The sequence below is a fragment of the Euprymna scolopes genome, chromosome 10 (assembly GCF_053919585.1).
Source record: "Euprymna scolopes isolate OS-2025 chromosome 10, ASM5391958v1, whole genome shotgun sequence".
NCBI lineage: Eukaryota > Metazoa > Mollusca > Cephalopoda > Sepiida > Sepiolidae > Euprymna > Euprymna scolopes.
Genome location: NC_136491.1, coordinates 148,824,081 through 148,833,078, shown reverse-complemented (window position 1 = coordinate 148,833,078; position 8,998 = coordinate 148,824,081). Strand labels below are relative to the sequence as shown.

General features: G+C 36.6%; 1 pseudogene; it reads right to left on the bottom strand.

The window, feature by feature from the left end:
• Positions 1–465: 465 nt before the first annotated feature.
• On the bottom strand, positions 466–677 carry LOC145286693 (U2 spliceosomal RNA; annotated as a pseudogene).
• Between the last annotated feature and the right edge of the window lie 8,321 nt (positions 678–8,998).

Below are 8,998 nucleotides of genomic sequence, written 5' to 3'. Positions count from 1 at the left end.
ACCAATCAAATGAATAACAATGATTATTTTGAACACACAAAAAAATATTATTACAAACAAAGTTGGAAAAATCATGGATTACATGAAAATAATGCGACCATGAAAAGTAATATGGATAGGTATAAACATGGAAAAGTAAAAAGACTAGTTTTAAAAGTAAAAAAGAAAATCACAAGATATTCAAGTAAGAAATGTAATAAATGTATAACTTAATATATTTCAGCATTAAGAATTAAAAAAAAATCAATTTAATATTATACAAAACCGATAGCCATTAGTCAAATTCTCTCGTGTAATGAATGAATGCGTGAATGTAGGATTGACATGAAATTCTTAAAAATAAACTAAAATGACCGAAAAATGGGCTGAAATGACTGAAATAAATAAAAAGTAAATGATTTAGAATGACTTTAATGAAGTTATGGATGAATTGAATAACCTTAAGAATGACGTGAATGCTTAAAAATAACTGCAATCCTTCAAAAACAACTTGAATGATCTGGAGAATGATTTGAATGTCTGAGACTGACTGGTTGTAAAGTTGGTGATCATTTTACATTAAATTAATACAGAAAAGTGATGCCCCACTTTATTTCACAAAGTTACAAACATAAATACAGCATGTGGTAAGAACAGATACTTCACTTTGATCTTGGCCAAAAGGCCTAGAAAAGGGTATTTATTTGCTCCCCCACCGTGCAAATTAGGTACAAGGCCGATTTTTAATGTGAGGAGTGAAGGGGAAATGGGGACCAACTCCCCAGGGAGTAGGGGAGTTGGATAGTGACAATTGGTATGAAGGGCTGGGCTTTATTTGCACCCCCACCGAGCAAATTAGGCACAAGGCCAATTTTTAATGTGAGGAGTGAAAGGGAAATGGGGACTAACTCCCTGGGGAGTAGGCGAGCTGGACAGTGACAATTGGTATGGAGGATTGCCCCTACATCGACCAAGGTCTTATATTTGGGGTTGGTATTTATTTGCTCCCCCATCGAGCAAATTAGGCACAAGGCCGATTTTTAATATGAGGAGTGTAGGGGAAATGGGGACCAACTCCCCAGGGAGTAGGCGAGCTGGATAGTGACAATTGGTATGAAGGGTTGCCCCTACATTGACGAAGGTCTTTTATGTGGTGTTACCCCCACATATCGTTTTTGCTGCAGTATCTACCTAACAGTTACTACACGTTGATCTGTGCAAAATGGCCAAGAAAAACTTAAAAATATAAGAACAGCATCTATTAACAACAGACCTTTTATCTTAACCAAAAAGGCCAAGCACAAAAGTGTTACGGACAGACCGACTGACCGACCGACAGACAGACAGACCGACCCACCGACCGATGGAGTTACTTAAAGAGTCGCTTGCACGCAACTAATAATCAATTCTTAATGCTGCAATATTTTAAGTTATACGTGTATTATATTTTTTACTAGAATATCTCGTCTTTTTCTTTTCTACAACTAGTTTTAATAACTTTTCTAAGTTTAATCTTAACCATATAACTTTTCATGCTCGCATTTTCTATGTAATATATATATATATATATATATATATCACTCTTATCAGTATTGTAATTTTTATTTTGCTTTTCTTTTTATTTTTCACTCTCTCGCATGCGATAATCTTTTCCTTAGTTACTTTTTTTCTTTTATGACGACGACGTGTTACCATGTTGTCATTTCTTTTGTTACCCTTTGTCAATTATAGTTTTTATCCTTTTATACATATTTTATTGTTTCTACATAGACAAATCTCTCCAAAATTAAAGGGGTTCCTTTTTGTTGCTCACCATTGGTTTCAATATAAGATGCATCAACATTTGAATATCTCATAAGTGCTCTTTAATCTTTAACGCATTGATTTAATATAGAAGTTAAGAATATGAATTCCACTCATATTTTGATCAGTAAAGTACGTTATATCTTTGCTTTGGTCTGTTAAATGTACTAGCTTTCCAAGACCAAAATTACTCTACTCTGGTGGAATATCTAGCTTAGTGTTGTTTCTATAGGAAACATCACTTCGAGAAGGTGCGCCAATTCTTGTATAAAACAGTGAAGGATGCACATGCTGAGGGAATCTTATTTGTACTTATTTATAGGAGAAAGTATCCTTATGCGAAGTTTTTCTGACCAACATATATACAAAGAGACCTTAATCACTCGATGTTAGGGTCTAGCAGGCATTAAATTGTAATAGAAGACATATTTTTTTTCAAAATGAGTAATGGAAATTATTTATATAAAAATAAATGAATTAAGTAAACATTTTATGTCTGTTTTTGCTGATGTAAGCAATCTAATTGGCGTTCCGTGGGTGACCATGTGGGTCAAAACACAGAAAGACATAATGGGGGATCGATGATACGGACTGATAATCTGAGCAAGCCAAGTCTGAATCCAGGAAAACTTACACTTGAAACGTTGATAACCATGCTAGTCCCGAAGTATCCAATACTCTTCTAGAAATACTTGTTTATTGAAAGATACTACAGAAACGAAGAGAAACACATCCTGCATATATGTAGTAAGGAACTGATAAATTTATGGCAAGTAAGCTACCCAGAATTTTCCGCGTTTTATCCTGGTCAGATTTCGTCACGCTATTACAAAACGATTCTTAATGAAATACAAATTTAAAAGAAAAGCGAATATAATGTAAACATTTCGAATTGTCTCTCTTTTTTTTACACGGTGGTCACCACTTATCAAGGCCCGGAAGCTACTCAGGGATAAGGGCTATTGCAAGTACAGTACGTTAGTGTGGAGATTTGAAAGTGTTTACTTAAGGGGGCGGTTCGTTAGGAATTTGTTAACGTTGGACTTGAAGATATCCAAGTTGTCTTTTATGCAAACTGGATCGCTCATCCAGCGTTGCGTGTATATACAGCATAATCACGTGTACACACGTTTTCACTGGCTCGACGAAGTTAAGCATTATCAAATCTGGTCAGTGCTAAATGGGTGACCATTTGGGACTTCCAGGTGCTGTATGTGCTCTCCGCATATCTCGGCATTTTTTTTACATTCGTCCTGGACTTCTGCTTGCCACTGGACTCAAACAGTCCCGATTCAGATGAGGTATGGTTGGGGATGGCATAACCCTGCGTCACAATTACACGCGTAGCTACCCGTACCGGAGATAGGCTTTGTCTTTTGAGACTGAACGTGTGCGTGTGCGTGTGCGTGAGTCTGGTTTTATTGTTCTCTCTCTCTCTCTCTCTCTCTCTATATATATATATATATATATATATATATATATATATATATTCCGACTTGATTAATGATACTAATTTTCCCTATCATTTCAATCCTCTTTACTGAGCTTCATTACATTAGCGGAATCCTTAATGAATCAATTAGGACATTATGAGAATGCTACATTTTCCACATTCACATTGCCTAATTAGCTTTGTGATTTAAACGGCAATCGATACGTTAATGATATTCATACGCATTTACCGGCTTAATTAGTGAGCACTATTTAATTGACTGCACCAGTTCAATGAATTATATACATATATATATATATATATATATATATATATATATATATATATATATAGTTGCATACACATGGGCGATGTATATGTATATATTTACATATATATATATATATAATAGCTCCCTATATATATATATAAATATATATATATATATATATATATATATATATATATATATATATATATATATATATATATATATATATATATATATATATATACCAGCATGGGTGCCCGGTTTTACTAGGGTATTTGGAGGTGTTGCTCGGGTGTGAAGTATATGCTGAGCAAAAAACAAAAAACAAAAAAAAAACGGTCAATTGTTTTAAACTTTGACCTCTATTATGACCCGTTAACAATTGTTGTTTAGGGCTCTAATAAAGTTATCAAGTCCATGTCCAAGAACTCCTTAACAGCAACATTTTTGGCCGAAAACCGATCACATAGATTTTCCCAAATCTCAGTACCCTGTATATCAAATTTCGAGTCTGTAGATTAAAATTCACAGAGTTATTGCGTAGGGAAATATACACGCACAGACAGACACACAGATACACAGACAGATACACAGACACGTTCACTTTATATATATATATATATATGTATATATATATATATGATAAGTGCAAATTCTTTACTAAATTCACATTGACTGGACACTTTTGTTTATCAAAACGTGCTTAATAAATAGCTTGATTACAGTGTTTTTATAATTGTACAAATTATTAGCTACATATGTGCATACATATTTCTGCCGTGTTACTTTTTATGGAGACAATGCATTTCTTTAGATCAACAGCACTCAATTTGATTTAGAGAAATACGTTAGAACTATAACGTAGTCTCTCCGAAATGAGACAATATAGAAACTTGTTATTCACATATGTAGCAAAATATATTACTATAAATAACATGTTACACACACACACACACACACACACATATATATATACACGCATATATATACATACATACATACATACATACAAAGCCAAGTACGTCCAAGGATGGAGTACTGCTGTCACATCTGGGCAGGAGCTTTTATAAACAGACTATCCTGCCTTGACAGAGTACAAAATAGACTTCGTGGCTTAGTGGGGGATGCCCTTTTCTCTTCCCTGCAACATCTCTCGCACAGAAGAGACGTTGCGAGCCTGTCTTTGTTTTATCGTTATTTCAATGGCAAGTGCTCGTTTGAGCTCCAATCACTGCCCCCCCTCCTCAATCTTTCACGATAAAACCCGTCAAGCTGAAACCAGCTGCCTTAAGGAGAAGTGCTTTCCGACTTCCTGGAAGACCTGATCAGTTTGCCCTGTATTTAAGAATTCAAGTTTAATTTAAGTACAGACCAATAAGTCTCCTGTGTGTTATGAGTAAGTTGCTGGAATCCATATTAAATAGAGAAATAGTCAACCATCTCAGCAAAAACAACCTTCTTAGTGACACACAATATGGTTTCCGCTCTGCAAGATCTACCGCAGATGTGCTGAACGCTATATCTAACAGGATTAGTGAATCTCTTGACAAAGGCTTCCTTTCTAGGGCAAGTGCTCTTGACATATCAAATGCCTTCGACAAAGTATGGCATAAGGGCCTACTTAACAAGATTTCCAGGTACGGAATAACTGGAAATGTTTTCTCAATCATTAAATCATTTTTCCCCGATAGGCTCATAAGAGTAGTGGTCGATGGACAAAAATCGGACACCTGTAGTATTAATGCTGGAGTCCATCAAGGGTCAATCCTGGGCCCAAATCTCTTCCTGATCTACATCAATGACCTCCCTAAACACATACTTAAATCATTCGTTGACATCTATGCTGATGACAAGACCATCTACGGCAACACACCGAAGGCTGTAAATGACAAAGTTCTCTCTGATTCTCTCTCCTCTGATCTCAAGCGCGTGGTTCAGTGGGGGAAGACGTGGCTGGTTACCTTTAATGCATCTAAAACCAAACTCCTATCCTTACATCATCAATGCTCTGATCCCCATCTGGCATCAATTGGGATGGATGGCTCTCGTCTGGGAGAGGCCCCGTGTTTTGACAAGCTTCTGGGTTTGACCTTTAGTCCTGATCTGAAATGGAACACGTACATCAAGTCTGTTGCCAAGTTCGCTGGAAAGATGGTGGGATCCTTCTACCGCTCCAGAAGATATCTCACTACTGATGCAATTCTCTATCTATATAAAAGCCAAGTACGTCCAAGGATGGAGTACTGCTGCCATATCTGGACAGGAGCTGCTAAAAACAGCTTATCCTGCCTTGACAGAGTACAAAATAGACTTCGTGGCTTAGTGGGGGTGCCCTTTTCTCTACCCTGCAACCTCTCTCCCACCGAAGAGACGTTGCGAGCCTATCCTTGTTTTATCGTTATTTCCATGGCAGGTGCTCGTCTGAACTCTAATCTCTGGTCCCCCCTCGCCAATCTTTCACGAAAAACACCCGTCTAGCCGAATCCACTGTGAAAAATGTCCCCCACTCTTTATATGTGCCTAAATCAAAACGTGGATTCCATTAACAAAGCTTCTTTCTTACAACTGCACGCCTGTGGAACTCTGTTCCGTCTGCCTGCTTCCCACCTGTCTACAACTTGGATGTCTTCAAGTCCAACGTTAACAATTTCGTAATGAACCGCCCGCTTAAGTTTACACTTCATCAAATCTCCACACTAACGTAATGTACTTGCAAAAACCCTTATCCCTGAGTGGCTTCCGGACCTTGATTAGTAGTGACCACTGTGTAAAAAAATAATAAAAAAATACTGTCAATAATATTCCCCCTTCTTTATCTGTTCCTAACTCAAAGCGTAGATTCCACGAACAAAGTTTCTTTCTTAGAATGAAACGACAGTGGAACTCTCTTCCGTTTGCCTGTTTTCCACCTGACTACAAGTCCAACATGAATAAATTCCTGAAGAACCGCCCGCTTAAGTAAGACACTTTATCAAATCTCCAATACTAACGATTATTACGATACTATCCCATGTATTACTGAACACGCAATAACCCTTACCCCCAAGTGGCTTCTGTGCCTTCATAAGTGGTGACCTTCATGTAAAAAATATTATATACATATATACATACATTTATTATTTAACGTATATTCATGAAATATTATAATTGTTTCGATTTACACTATTCATCTCAACAGAGTTAGATTAGTTAGAAGACTAAGGTAGTAACTTATAAACACACACACACACACACACATATATATATATATATATATATATATATATATATATATATATAATCCACATTTGTCATCAATTGAAATGAATGGCTCTCGTCTTCAGGAGGCCTCAAGTTTTGACAAGCTTCTGGGCTTGACCATTACTCCTGATCTTAAATGGAACACATATATCAAATCTGTTGCAACGGCCGCTGGAAAAATGGTGGAATCTTTCTATCGACCCAGTAGATATCTCACTGCTGATGCTATTCTCTATCTATATAAGAGCCAGGTACGTCCAAGGATGGAATACTGTTGCCACATATGGGCAGGAGCTGCTAGAAAGGACTTGTCCTGCCTTGATAGGGTTCAAAATAGACTTCGTAGCCTCGTAGGAGATGTCCTTTTCTCCTCCTTGCAACCTCTATCTCACAGAAGAGATGTTGCGAGTTTGTCTCTGATGGTCCCCCCTCGCCAAACTTTCACAAGAAACACTCGTCTAGCTGTAAACACTATCAATAATTTCCCCCACTCTTTATCTGTGCCTAAACCTAAACGTAGATTCCATGAACAAAGCTTCTTTCTTAGAACTGCACGCCTGTGGAATTGTCTTCCGTTTTCCTGCTTTCCGGCTGACTACAATATGGTTGTGTTCAAGTCTAAAGTAAATAAGTTCTTGATGAGCCGTTCCATATAAGTTATTAAATTTACCAAATTTTCATTACTAATGATTACTATATTGACCAATTTCTACTGTACACTCTTTAACCCTTATCCTTGAGTGGCCTGGTGGGCCTTGATAATGTGGTGATGCCCTTGTAAATATATATATATATATATATATATATATATATATATATAGCAATTAACATGCAAACAACTTTTCGCGTGTTATAATCGTGAGAATCTCTCCGTCTAATGCAGAAGCCTGAAGAGACTTCATGAAAGTTATCTGCAAAAAAATATGTGCAACTGTGGGATTATCTCTCTCTCTCTCTTTCTCTCTCTCTCTCTCTCTCTTTCTATATATATATATATATATATATATAATGATTCTTTGATGGGTACAATATATATATAATGCAATCATGAAGGGAAGACTTAAATTCATGGTTAAAAACGTTTAATATAAAGTCAACGTTTAAAATAAAGTTAACAGGGTGAAGATAAGAGAAGAAAAAAAAAACGGGGAAGTCACCTGACCGGTTTCGCCCTAGCTTTATCAAAGCTCTATGGAGAGATTTGTTTGGGAGTAAAGAAAAACATATGAATTATGTATTTATAATATCACTTTGCGTTACGTTATGTATAGAGAAAAAAAGAAAAAGAAAATGGGGGAAAGCTATTAAAATTCAACAACGTTATATTACTCGAAGATCATAGAGACTAATCACGCTCAAACCCAAGAGGCACCCCCTCTGTTTACAGAAGCAACGCGTTTCCAACCGAATGTGAACAGTCTCCAAGATTTTTAAATGAACTAATGAGTGAGCACGATTGAAAAAGAGTTCGTGCTAAGGTTCGCTGCACATGACGGGGTTTTTTAATAACATGGTCAATAATTGAAGTCCCGTATGTATTTGCTAGTACATCTGTTGTTTGGTATGTCCCATTTTTGATTTTTGTCCCATTTTGTGTTGTTAGACTCTTTAATAATTTAATTGTCGGCACCGTAACTACTTTCCAAATTGTAATTTACATTATTATTATGATGGGGGGGGTAGACCATCTTTTCTCGTAGAGAACACAAAACGGACATTTGAAGCAAATTAAAAATTTTGCACTGTTGAGTTGATTTGCTTCGCGAATTTCTCACTTATTGTCCCCAGCCATGGTAAATGCAGACATACTGGGCATTTATTAACCGTTTGAAGTTTAGTTTCAGAGGACTCTGCTAGTTTCCTTTGCATGACCTAATCACATCCAGAGGGTGCCCATTTTTGTATTGGGTACCAGTAATTATTTTAAATTCCTCATCCAATTTTGATTTTGAGCAGAGCACGAGCGCACGATATGTAAAGGTCCCATTTAAATTTATCTTACGTTTTCGGCGGCGAAATGAATCCTAGCGTTATACAGTCCCGTGAATGTAAGGTAACTGGATGGTGGTTTTCGTTACCAATACATCGAAGAAAGCTACAGACAGAAATATATATCGATATGACAAAAGGCCAATTTAAACAAAAATATAAAGCGCATATGAGCTCCTTTAGAGCTAAAACAAGGATGAATACAGCATTAGCTACCCGCGTGTGGGAGCTTAAAGAAAAAATACACCCTTTTCCATAAAATGGTAAAAATAGAGCATAAACCA